General features: G+C 45.4%; 1 protein-coding gene across 1 annotated transcript in view; it reads right to left on the reverse strand.

Moving 5' to 3' along the window:
• LOC115093339 (unconventional myosin-X-like) overlaps nt 1-12,952 on the reverse strand; it is a 556,890-nt gene that overhangs the window by 413,686 nt on the left and 130,252 nt on the right. The gene's annotated exons all lie outside the window — the stretch shown is intronic.

A 12,952-nucleotide genomic window follows, 5' to 3' on the forward strand; every position in this document is an offset into this window, starting at 1 on the left:
CTGCTATAGGAACTTATCCAAACCTTTTAAAAACCCAGTTATACTAACTGCCTTTACCATATCCGGGAAATTAAGAGAAAAAAAGAGACAAGAGGGCTCAGAAACCTGCAAAATAAAGAGAAGCAGCAGGACCACGTGGTGAGTGATACTGCTCCCACCCCCAGCCCAGCACTGTTTTCAGGCGTTTAAATTACAGACGCTTCCCTGGGCGTCCCTCTTTCTGCCAGGATCCTTTCTCAGTCTCTGTCCTCCTCCACTGCAGGGGCTCGTGCGGTCGGCACAGCTCAGTCGGGGCAAGAGCCCGCTCACCCCTCCCTTCTGTGAGCCAGCAGTGAACAGTGAACCGGGAAATTAAGAGAAAAAGAGAGACAAGAGGGCTCAGAAACCTGCAAAATAAAGAGAAGCAGCAGGACCACGTGGTGAGTGATACTGCTCCCACCCCCAACCCAGCCGTCTAGCCCAGCACTGTTTTCAGGCCCTTAAATTGCAGACACTCCCTGGGGCGTCGCGCACCAGGCGTCGCGCACCCGAAGGAGCGCAACCTAAGGGGCGCGACCTAAGGGGCTTGCCCCTTAGTGCGCTCCTTGGAGCGTCCCAGAGCAAGAGCCATTACCCACCCTTATCCATCCATCCAGCGATCACACATCCACTCATCCAGTCTCCAGCGGCACTCATCCAGCGGCACTCATCCAGTCTCCTGCAGCACTCATCCAGTTTCCAGCAGCACTCATCCAGTCCCCAGAGGCACTCATCCAGTCTCCAGAGGCACTCAACCAGCAGCACTCATCCAGTCTCCTGCAGCACTCATCCAGTCCCCAGAGGCACTCATCCAGCAGCACTCATCCAGTCCCCAGCAGCACTCATCCAGTCCCCAGCAGCACTCATCCAGTCCCCAGAGGCACTCATCCAGTCCCCAGCAGCACTCATCCAGTCCCCAGAGGCACTCATCCAGCAGCACTCATCCAGTCCCCAGCGGCACTCACCCAGTCCCCAGCGGCACTCATCCAGTCCCCAGAGGCATTCAACCAGCAGCACTCATCCAGTCTCCTGCAGCACTCATCCAGTCCCCAGAGGCACTCATCCAGCAGCACTCATCCAGTCCCCAGCAGCACTCATCCAGTCCCCAGCAGCACTCATCCAGTCCCCAGAGGCACTCATCCAGTCCCCAGCAGCACTCATCCAGTCCCCAGAGGCACTCATCCAGCAGCACTCATCCAGTCCCCAGCGGCACTCACCCAGTCCCCAGCGGCACTCATCCAGCAGCACTCATCCAGTCTCCAGAGGCACTCATCCAGTCCCCAGAGGCACTCATCCAGCAGCACTCATCCAGTCTCCAGAGGCACTCATCCAGTCCCCAGAGGCACTCATCCAGCAGCACTCATCCAGTCTCCAGAGGCACTCATCCAGTCCCCAGAGGCACTCATCCAGCAGCACTCATCCAGTCCCCAGAGGCACTCATCCAGCAGCACTCATCCAGTCTCCAGAGGCACTCATCCAGTCCCCAGAGGCACTCATCCAGCAGCACTCATCCAGTCTCCTGCAGCACTCATCCAGTCTCCAGAGGCACTCATCCAGTCCCCAGAGGCACTCATCCAGCAGCACTCATCCAGTCTCCTGCAGCACTCATCCAGTCTCCAGAGGCACTCATCCAGTCTCCAGAGGCACTCATCCAGCAGCACTCATCCAGTCTCCTGCAGCACTCATCCAGTCTCCAGAGGCACTCATCCAGTCTCCTGCAGCACTCATCCAGTCCCCAGAGGCACTCATCCAGCAGCACTCATCCAGTCTCCAGAGGCACTCATCCAGTCCCCAGAGGCACTCATCCAGCAGCACTCATCCAGTCTCCAGAGGCACTCATCCAGTCCCCAGAGGCACTCATCCAGCAGCACTCATCCAGTCTCCTGCAGCACTCATCCAGTCTCCAGAGGCACTCATCCAGTCCCCAGAGGCACTCATCCAGTCCCCAGAGGCACTCATCCAGCAGCACTCATCCAGTCTCCAGAGGCACTCATCCAGTCTCCTGCAGCACTCATCCAGTCTCCTGCAGCACTCATCCAGCAGCACTCATCCAGTCTCCTGCAGCACTCATCCAGTCTCCAGAGGCACTCATCCAGCAGCACTCATCCAGTCTCCTGCAGCACTCATCCAGTCTCCAGAGGCACTCATCCAGTCTCCTGCAGCACTCATCCAGCAGCACTCATCCAGTCTCCTGCAGCACTCATCCAGTCTCCAGCAGCACTCATCCAGTCTCCAGAGGCACTCATCCTGCAGCACTCATCCAGTCCCCAGAGGCACTCATCCAGTCCCCAGAGGCACTCATCCAGCAGCACTCATCCAGTCTCCTGCAGCACTCATCCAGCAGCACTCATCCAGTCTCCTGCAGCACTCATCCAGTCTCCAGAGGCACTCATCCAGTCTCCTGCAGCACTCATCCAGCAGCACTCATCCAGTCTCCAGCAGCACTCATCCAGTCTCCTGCAGCACTCATCCAGCAGCACTCATCCAGTCTCCTGCAGCACTCATCCAGTCTCCAGAGGCACTCATCCAGTCTCCAGAGGCACTCATCCAGCAGCACTCATCCAGTCCCCAGAGGCACTCATCCAGTCCCCAGAGGCACTCATCCAGCAGCACTCATCCAGTCTCCTGCAGCACTCATCCAGTCTCCAGAGGCACTCATCCAGCAGCACTCATCCAGTCTCCTGCAGCACTCATCCAGTCTCCAGAGGCACTCATCCAGTCTCCAGAGGCACTCATCCAGCAGCACTCATCCAGTCTCCTGCAGCACTCATCCAGTCCCCAGAGGCACTCATCCAGCAGCACTCATCCAGTCTCCTGCAGCACTCATCCAGTCTCCTGCAGCACTCATCCAGTCTCCAGAGGCACTCATCCAGCAGCACGCATCCAGTCTCCTGCGGCACGCATCCAGTCTCCTGCGGCACGCATCCAGCAGCACGCATCCAGTCTCCTGCGGCACGCATCCAGTCTCCAGAGGCACGCATCCAATCTCTAGCAGCACTCATCCAGGCTACAGAAGCACACATCCAGTCTCTAGCAGCACATCCAAGCTCCGGTAGCACTCATCCAGCACCGATCCAACCTGAACAATAATGTACTACCGACCACGCACCTACAAATCACTCATCCCAATCATGATTTCCCCCACTACACAGTTACTAGGCCTCACCCTATTCACCATAATCCTATTCAACGCCCAATCTCTCACCAACAAAACTCTTATACTCAACGACATACTGCAGGACACAACCCCAGACGTTTGCGCCATAACAGAAACATGGCTCAAATCCACGGACATCACACTCATTAACCAATTACCAACGCAGACTTACGATTTCTTCTCCATCCCAAGACAAAAAAAAAAGAGGAGGGGGTATCTTCCTAGCTGCAAAAAAATCCTTAAGGTTCTCACACCACCCCATCAGTACAGTAACTAAACTAGAACTAGGATTGTTCAAATCAGAACAACTCCAAATCCTGCTAGTCTACGCCCCGCCAGGCTTACTAGAGTCAGACTCCTCTCCTATCATCGAAACCATAACTCTGCATCTCAATCTTGACTCCCCTGCTATAATCCTGGGTGACTTCAATTTACATGTTGACAAAGTTCCCCTCTCTACAAACTGTGAAGCCCTCCTCACCGCACTGTCAGCGATGGGATTCAGACAACAAATCAATAAACCCACCCACAAAGCAGGCCACACGCTTGATCTACTCTTTACAAACACTGGTATTTCTCTTACAAAACAACCAAATTGCAAAAAAGTCCCATGGTCAGATCATTCTCTAATCTCCACCAGTTTTTCCTTACCTCGATCAGACTCCAAACTCAACTCAAGACCCTCTTTCCTATACAGAAAACCTTGCAACTCGGAACATCTAAGTAAAGCTCTAACCTCGGATCTACCACTCATTGAAGTATCTACCCCTAACGCTGCCCTCCAATCCTGGTCCAAAATAACAAAATCTATAGCAAACACTCTCTGCCCACTGACAACCAAAACAAGGTCTGCTAATACATCCAAACGTCAACCCTGGTATAATGATGAACTACGAAAACTCAAACAATTACTTCGGCAAAAAGAAAGAAAATGGCGCAAAGCCCCTTCACCAGCCTCACTCTCTGATTACAAACAATCACTCCATCTTTACAAAAGTACCACGTTGAAAATCAAAAGAGACTACTATGCCCAAAAGGTTCATCATCTCAGCTTTGACTCAAAAGCTCTATTCGCCTTCGTTTCCAGCCTCACTAAACCTATCACTCCAGATATACCACCCGAACAAGCCCAGACTAAAGCAGACGAATTGGCTCTTCACTTTAACAAAAAAATATCGGATCTCCTTAATCAGCTGATTCCAAACACTACGTCTCCAGATAACACATATCTTCCCCAAAATAAAGACATCCAGCTTAATGCCTTTGAACCCATCACAATCACAGAGATACAAAATGTATTAAAAAGAATGAAACCGTCATCACACCCATTTGATCAAATCCCTACCAAAATGCTTCTTCTTATCCCGGACACAATAGCAAAAACCCTAGCAGATATTATAAACTGCTCCTTATCACATGGCATCTACCCAGATGACCTAAAAACTGCCTCAATCAAGCCACTGCTAAAAAAACCAAATCTAAATGCATGTGATCCCAACAACTTCCGCCCTATTTCCAACCTACCATTTATAGCTAAAATCATGGAAAAACTGGTAAACACCCAACTATCCAACTACCTAGAGGACCACAGTATTCTGTCCCCAAACCAATATGGTTTTCGCAAAGCCGCAAGCACCAAAACGCTACTAATTTCACTCATGGACTACCTACTCTCTGGTATTGATAAAGGCCAAGCATATTTTCTAATCCTCCTTGACTTCTCGGCGGCCTTTGACACCGTCAACCACGCCCTTCTTCTAAAACAGCTGGCAAACATTGGTTTAACAGGTGCCACTCTAAACTGGTTCAAAACATTTCTAGAAAACAGAGGATACAGAGTCAAAATTCATAATAAAGAATCCCAATACCACCCTTCTAATAGAGGAGTGCCGCAAGGATCATCACTTTCACCCACCCTTTTCAATGTCTACCTGCTACCACTCTGCCAACTACTAACAAAATTAAGCCTGAAACATTTCCTTTTTGCAGACGACGTACAGATCGTAATCCCTATAAAAGAATCAATCTCAAAAACAATGGAATACTGGGACAGTTGCCTATTAGAAATTAAACTTCTCCTCAACAGTCTAAACCTTGTACTCAATGCTTCGAAAACAGAATTCCTGCTCATATCACCGGAAAACAATAACACACTTCCTAAACCACCCACACTCCTTCAAACAACCCACGTAAGAGACTTAGGAGCCATCCTAGACAATCGTCTCAACCTCAAAACATTCATTAACCAAACCACCAAAGATTGCTTCTACAAATTACATATCCTGAAAAGAATAAAACCGCTGTTTCACACTCAGGACTTCAGAACAATCTTGCAAGCAATAATCTTTTCCAAACTAGATTATTGCAACTCATTACTATTAGGCCTCCCAGCTTCTTACACCAAACCTTTACAAATGGTTCAGAACTCTGCAGCCAGAGTCCTTACAAATTCCAGGAAAATTGACCACATTTCACCTATTCTCAAAAACCTCCATTGGCTTCCGATCCACTATAGAATCATGTACAAAACCATTAACATCATATACAAAACTATCAACCAACACACGCAACTTGACCTACAAATACCACTTAAAAAATTCACCTCCGCCAGGCCTATCAGGGAACACTACAAAGAGTCACTCCAAATTCCAAAGGCCAAAACCTACCAACATAAATCCTTGAGTCTCAGAGCCTTCTCATCAGCAGGTCCAGCTCTCTGGAACTCGATCCCACCTGATTTGAGACAAGAGCCATGCTCTTTAACATTTAGGAAAAGACTAAAAACTTGGCTTTTCAAAAAAGCATTTCCAAGCCTTGAATAAAACCTCCTCTCACTAGCACTAACTCGTATGCAATAATGGAATGTAAACACGAATCAACCAACCTCAAACCCTCTCTCACTAATTCCTGCTGAATATTTATCATACTATTACCATTCACAACTGTCATATTTATTCATTTGATTACCTATGTACCGTTTCATAGTCTTATTTTTTCACTTGCTATTCTAATGTATCAATAGGCTGAAATGTAAATATTGTGCTGTTCAATTTCTTCCCTTCCATCCCAAGTTTATTTTCCTTGTTTTTTGTAACTTTCCCTCTCCCTTTTTCTGATTCACTGTATTTAAAGTTCAAGGTTCTTATTGAAAATATTGTTTTTTACGTTACGTTATGCTTTACACTCCTTGTTATTTGTAAACCGGGTTGATGTGATGCCTATCATGAAACTCGGTATAACAAAAACAATAAATAAATAAATAAATATCCTCTGGCAATGAATTCTACAGCCTAATTGTGCATTGAGGAAAAAAGAATTTTCTCTGATTTGTTTTTGATGAGCTACTTGCTAACTTCATGGAAAGAGTAAATAACCGATTCACATCTACCCATTCTAGACCTCTCATGATTTTAAACACCTCTATCATATCCCCCCTCAGTCGTCTCTTCTCCAAGCTGAACAGTCCTAACCTCTTTAGTCTTGCCTCATAGGGGAGCTGTTCCATCCCCTTTATCATTTTGGTAGCCCTTCTCTGTACCTTCTCCATCACAATTATATCTTTTTTGAGATGCGACGACCAGAGTTGTACACAGTATTCAAGGTGCGGTCTCACCATGGAGCGATACAGAGGCATTATGACATTTTCCGTTTTATTCACCATTCCCTTTCTAATAATTCCCAACATTGTTTGCTTTTTTGACCCCCCACACCTGTGTGTTTGTCTCTATGGTTACAGGGGAAGCCACCAGTGTATGTCCTTGACTCTGTGTCACCTGGGTTTTCTTCCCCCTCTTTCTAGAACTTTGGTTCCAGGGAGTTTTTTTGTTCCTGGCTTTATTCTACCTACTCAGACTGGCATAGTGACCCCATCACAATGACATTGATCTGAAACCTTTGTCCTGGAATGTTTGTGGTGTGGATTCAGTGATAAAATGCACAAAAAGTCTTACACGTCTTAAGAGAAAGAAGGTAGACATTATTTAAATGGGTTTCTTGTAAAAAAGCAATGTGGAACATAAAACTTGAAGAGATGGTGGGTAGGGGATGTCCATTATGCTTCAGTAGACACTAGATCTTAATTCAGAAAAACGTGCCGCTGCTGGTACAGAAGGAAGTTAAGGACCCACAAGGTCACTATACCATTTTGATCGCTGAGCTTTATCACAAACCAATGCTCCTCTGCAATGTTTATGCTCCTAATAGTTATGAACATAAGTTTCTTTGCCACTTTGCAAAACTTTTGCTTCTCTGTATAAATAATGGATTAATGATAGGACGTAATTTCAGTTTGCTTTGCGATCCTCTTTTAGATAAAGCTCACCATTATACCAGTGAAAACATTACAAGGGGCAAGAGAATATCCTTCCTGGAAGATGACTCAGAAGTGGTAGATGCTTGGCACCTTCTTCATCCTCCGGAAACAGATGTCTCACACTTGTCACAAGCTCATTCCTCTTCTCTAGGATAGAATATATTTGGATTTATCAGCATGTTTCCTTTCAAGTTGCTAATTCGGCTTAAGACAAAATACATATACCTGATCATGCTCAGATAGGGTTACAGTTAAATTGGGGAGGAGGCAACCAACCCTATCGGCCTGGAATTTCCCCTATCTTTTTAGTAAGGGATCCACACTTTCAAGAATTTCTTAGGTCACGTTGGAAAGATTTTGAAAGCCAAAATGTGTCTGTGAGGGAGTGTATAGGCGTGTCCCTCAGGACCGGGCTTAAATGTCCCACCCAGTCCTCCTTAAGTTTGGGATCCCCAAGGTATCCTGGGAGAAGGGAGGAGTTCACGCCCTGAGCATAAAACCTAAGGGTCTAAACAGCTAAGACAGGACCCAGAGAGCTGATGGAGTCTCAGCCTGCAGAGAGACTGCTTATCTGTGAGGTGGACTAACCTGTATGTGTTTAAGCCAGAGACTTCCTGAGTTCAAGGTGCCTGCTTTATTGTTTACTGTCTGATATCACTGGAAGTAAGGAGCACTTAAAGCAGAGGCAGAGCATGTGTGTGCATTTCTCTGGCTATACCCATGCCATTGAGTGCTCCTGGACCACAGGGTCTCAGAAGGATGATCCTATATTATTTTGGTATATGGCTAAAGCAGCCCTTAGGGGAGACATGATCTCTTATCTAGCAAAAAGAAGGAGGGATATAGATAAGCAACTTTTACACTTGGAGAAGCAGTTAAATATCCACAAAAAAGATTGCTTGTTTCTAACTCCAGAGAAAACAGAGAGGCCTATTTGGCTATTCGGGTAGCACTGAATTCTCTCATACACCAGCGAACTAAGAAGTCTGTTCCTGTTATAAATTCAGACTTTAACAAATTGGTAATAAAATGGGAAAGCTTACGGAAAATATTATTAAAACAAGTTCTGTCCCCAAACATATTTCCGCTTTAACGTCACAGACTGGGATTAAGGTACACCCAAATAAGGAGATATGGGGAACCTTGGCGCTGTTCTACAACAATTTATATACTTCTGGAAGAGGGAATATGGAAAATTATAGACAATGTTTAGAGCAGGTGAATATGCCCAGATTCACTAATGGTTGAATAGGTTGTAGTGGAAATTCAAGGGCAAACAATAGAGAGGGTAATCTATTTTAGTGTTCATGAAAGCATCAGTGTGTACTGAGGAAGACGTTTGTAATCCACTCTCTCTCGCCCACATTGGGCCCCAGACAGTATCAGCCTTATCGGCACTAAGATTGTAATCATTTCCCATCCCCTCATAAGCTAAACATATTTCCTACTATTTTATCGCACTACTTTATTAGATACCAACAACAAACTCACAAGATTAATTTTTTAGATTTTTCTTTCACATTTTGAACATATTAAAATCAAAATACTTAGCTCCAGCTAAAGCGTTCAGAAGTTACTTGGACCATGTTTCGGCCAACAAGCCTTCATCAGGGAAACTTTATTGATCATTTCCAACTAAATGCCATCAAAAATACTCTCTCATCCGAGGTAGTTGAAAACATCTCTACTGAGGAACCCTAAGGAGTTAATGGCGCCACAGCGTGCAAAGCACCCGGCCATTCATTTCCTCTAAATTAAATCCTCACATCAATGACGTCAACGCAAACACCCAGGGCCGGATTTTCAAAAGGTTACGCACGTAACCAGTCCTGCACGTGCCGGGCCTATTTTCAAAACGCCCAGTGGCATGCGTAAAGCCCCGGGACACGCGCAAGCTCTGGGACTTGCGAAAAGGGGCAGGGAGGGGGCGATCTGGGGGCAGGGTGGGGGCAGCAGCTCCTGGCACAGTGGCCATTTGCTGCTGTGTCAGAGATCGCGTGCCGGCAATCGGCCAGCAGGCGCAAAAGGTAAAACAAAAATTTGGGGGGGGGGGGGGGGGGTTAGATAGGGCTAAGGGGAGGAAAGGTTAGGGGAAGAGGTGGGAAGGTCAGTTTAGGGGGGAGAATGGGAGAGGGAACGGGGGAAGATCTATCTATATGTTATGTGGTTTTATGCTTTATAATAGTTTCCACAATTTTTAAGACCATAAGAACATAAGAAATTGCCATATTGGGTCAGACCAAGGGTCCATCAAGCCCAGCATCCTGTTTCCAACAGAGGCCAAACCAGGCCATAAGAACCTGGCAAGTACCCAAACACTAAGAAGATCCCATGCTACTGATGCAATTAATGGCAGTGGCTATTCCCTAAGGGGCAGATTTTAAATTTACGCATGCGGGGTACATTTGTGCGCACTACCCAGCGTGCACAAATGTACACCCGATTTTATATCATGCGTGCGCTGCTGCACACATTTTATAAAATCCGGGGTCGGTGCGCACAATGGGGTGCAAACTTGTGCACGGCAAGCCAAAGGGGAGCCCCGAGGGCTTTCCCCGTTCCATCCAAGGCCGCTCCGAAATCAGAGCAGCCTTGGAGGAAACTTTTTTTTTGACCCCCCCACCTTTCCCTATCTAACCCACCCCCCAGCCCTAACTAAAACCCCCCCTACCTTTTTTTCAGGAGTTACGCTGTGCCAGAGCACTCGGGACTGCCCCCGACCCACCCTGGACTGCTCATCCCTGCCCCTGGCCCACCACCACGCCCCAGCCACGCCCCTGAACCGCCCATTTTGCAAAGCTTGTGTTTCCAGTGTTGTTATCAGAATAACATTGTGACTGTAATGCTGGTAGCTTGTGTTTCCAGTGTTGTTATCAGAATAACATTGTGACTGTAATGCTGGTAGCTTGTGTTTCCAGTGTTGTTATCAGAATAACATTCTGACTCTAATGCTGGTAGCTTGTGTTTCCAGTGTTGTTATCAGAATAACATTCTGACTGTAATGCTGGTAGCTTGTGTTTCCAGTGTTGTTATCAGAATAACATTCTGACTCTAATGCTGGTAGCTTGTGTTTCCAGTGTTGTTATCAGAATAACATTGTGACTCTAATGCTGGTAGCTTGTGTTTCCAGTGTTGTTATCAGAATAACATTGTGACTCTAATGCTGGTAGCTTGTGTTTCCAGTGTTGTTATCAGAATAACATTGTGACTCTAATGCTGGTAGCTTGTGTTTCCAGTGTTGTTATCAGAATAACATTGTGACTGTAATGCTGGTAGCTTGTGTTTCCAGTGTTGTTATCAGAATAACATTGTGACTGTAATGCTGGTAGCTTGTGTTTCCAGTGTTGTTATCAGAATAACATTGTGACTGTAATGCTGGTAGCTTGTGTTTCCAGTGTTGTTATCAGAATAACATTGTGACTGTAATGCTGGTAGCTTGTGTTTCCAGTGTTGTTATCAGAATAACATTGTGACTAATGCTGGTAGCTTGTGTTTCCAGTGTTGTTATCAGAATAACATTGTGACTGTAATGCTGGTAGCTTGTGTTTCCAGTGTTGTTATCAGAATAACATTCTGACTGTAATGCTGGTAGCTTGTGTTTCCAGTGTTATCAGAATAACATTGTGACTGTAATGCTGGTAGCTTGTGTTTCCAGTGTTATCAGAATAACATTGTGACTGTAATGCTGGTAGCTTGTGTTTCCAGTGTTGTTATCAGAATAACATTCTGACTCTAATGCTGGTAGCTTGTGTTTCCAGTGTTGTTATCAGAATAACATTCTGAATGTAATGCTGGTAGCTTGTGTTTCCAGTGTTGTTATCAGAATAACATTCTGACTCTAATGCTGGTAGCTTGTGTTTCCAGTGTTGTTATCAGAATAACATTCTGACTCTAATGCTGGTAGCTTGTGTTTCCAGTGTTATCAGAATAACAACACTGGAAACACAAGCGGATAGTGGAAACACAAGCTGGTAGCTTGTGTTTCCACTATCAGAATAACATTGTGACTGTAATGCTGGTAGCTTGTGTTTCCAGTGTTGTCATCAGAATAACATTGAGACTGTAATGCTGGTAGCTTGTGTTTCCACTATCAGAATAACATTGTGACTGTAATGCTGGTAGCTTGTGTTTCCAGTGTTGTCATCAGAATAACATTGAGACTGTAATGCTGGTAGCTTGTGTTTCCAGTGTTGTCATCAGAATAACATTGTGACTGTAATGCTGGTAGCTTGTGTTTCCACTATCAGAACAACATTGTGACTGTAATGCTGGTAGCTTGTGTTTCCAGTGTTGTTATCAGAATAACATTGTGACTGTAATGCTGGTAGCTTGTGTTTCCAGTGTTGTTATAAGAATAACATTCTGAATGTAATGCTGGTAGCTTGTGTTTCCAGTGTTGTTATCAGAATAACATTGTGACTGTAATGCTGGTAGCTTGTGTTTCCACTATTGTTATCAGAACATAAGAAGATAAGAAAATGCCATACTGGGTCAAACCAAGGGTCCATCAAGCCCAGCATCCTGTTTCCAACAGTGGCCAATCCAGGCCATAAGAACCGGGCAAGTACCCAAACACTAAGTCTATTCCATGTAACCATTGCTAATGGCAGTGGCTATTCTCTAAGTGAACTTAATAGCAAGTAATGGACTTCTCCTCCAAGAACTTATCCAATCCTTTTTTAAACACAGCTATACTAACTGCACTAACCACATCCTCTGGCAACAAATTCCAGAGTTTAATTGTGCATTGAGTAAAAAAGAACTTTCTCCGATTAGTTTTAAATGTGCCCCAAGCTAACTTCATGGAGTGCCCCCTACTCTTTCTATTATCTGAAAGAGTAAATAACCGATTCACATCTACCCGTTCTAGACCTCTCATGATTTTAAACACCTCTACCATATCCCCCCTCAGCCGTCTCTTCTCCAAGCTGAAAAGTCCTAACCTCTTTAGTCTTTCCTCATAGGGGAGCTGTTTATTTATTTTTTATTTATTTATTTATTAATTTCTATACCGGCTTTCACGACCAGAGGTTGCATCAAGTCGGTTCACATTTAACAAGTCGTGTAATGAACATAGAACTAGGGTAATTGAACTGGTGCAGAAAATAATAGTTACAATGAACAAGGAAATTACCAACTGGGATAGGAGGAAAAAAGAGAAAAGGGAAAGGAATATTTACATAGTAAAACGCATTTACAGTGAATATTTACATAGTATGCAATAAAGGATCTGTGTCTAGAGGATGTCGAGGGCTAAATTAAGTCAAGGAAGGGGTAGGGTATGGGATGGTGGGGTTTACACTAGAATAGAGGGAAGAAGGAGGTTAGGGGTGACAATTGGTGGTTGAAAGGGAACCTGGATCAATCCCCTTTATCATTTTGGTCACCCTTCTCTGTACCTTCTCCATTGCAACTATATGAGAGATGCTGGTACCTGTGAGAAAGGCAGAGAGAAGAAACGGTGC

This window comes from Rhinatrema bivittatum, chromosome 6, assembly GCF_901001135.1.
Source record: "Rhinatrema bivittatum chromosome 6, aRhiBiv1.1, whole genome shotgun sequence".
NCBI classification, from domain to species: Eukaryota; Metazoa; Chordata; class Amphibia; order Gymnophiona; family Rhinatrematidae; genus Rhinatrema; species Rhinatrema bivittatum.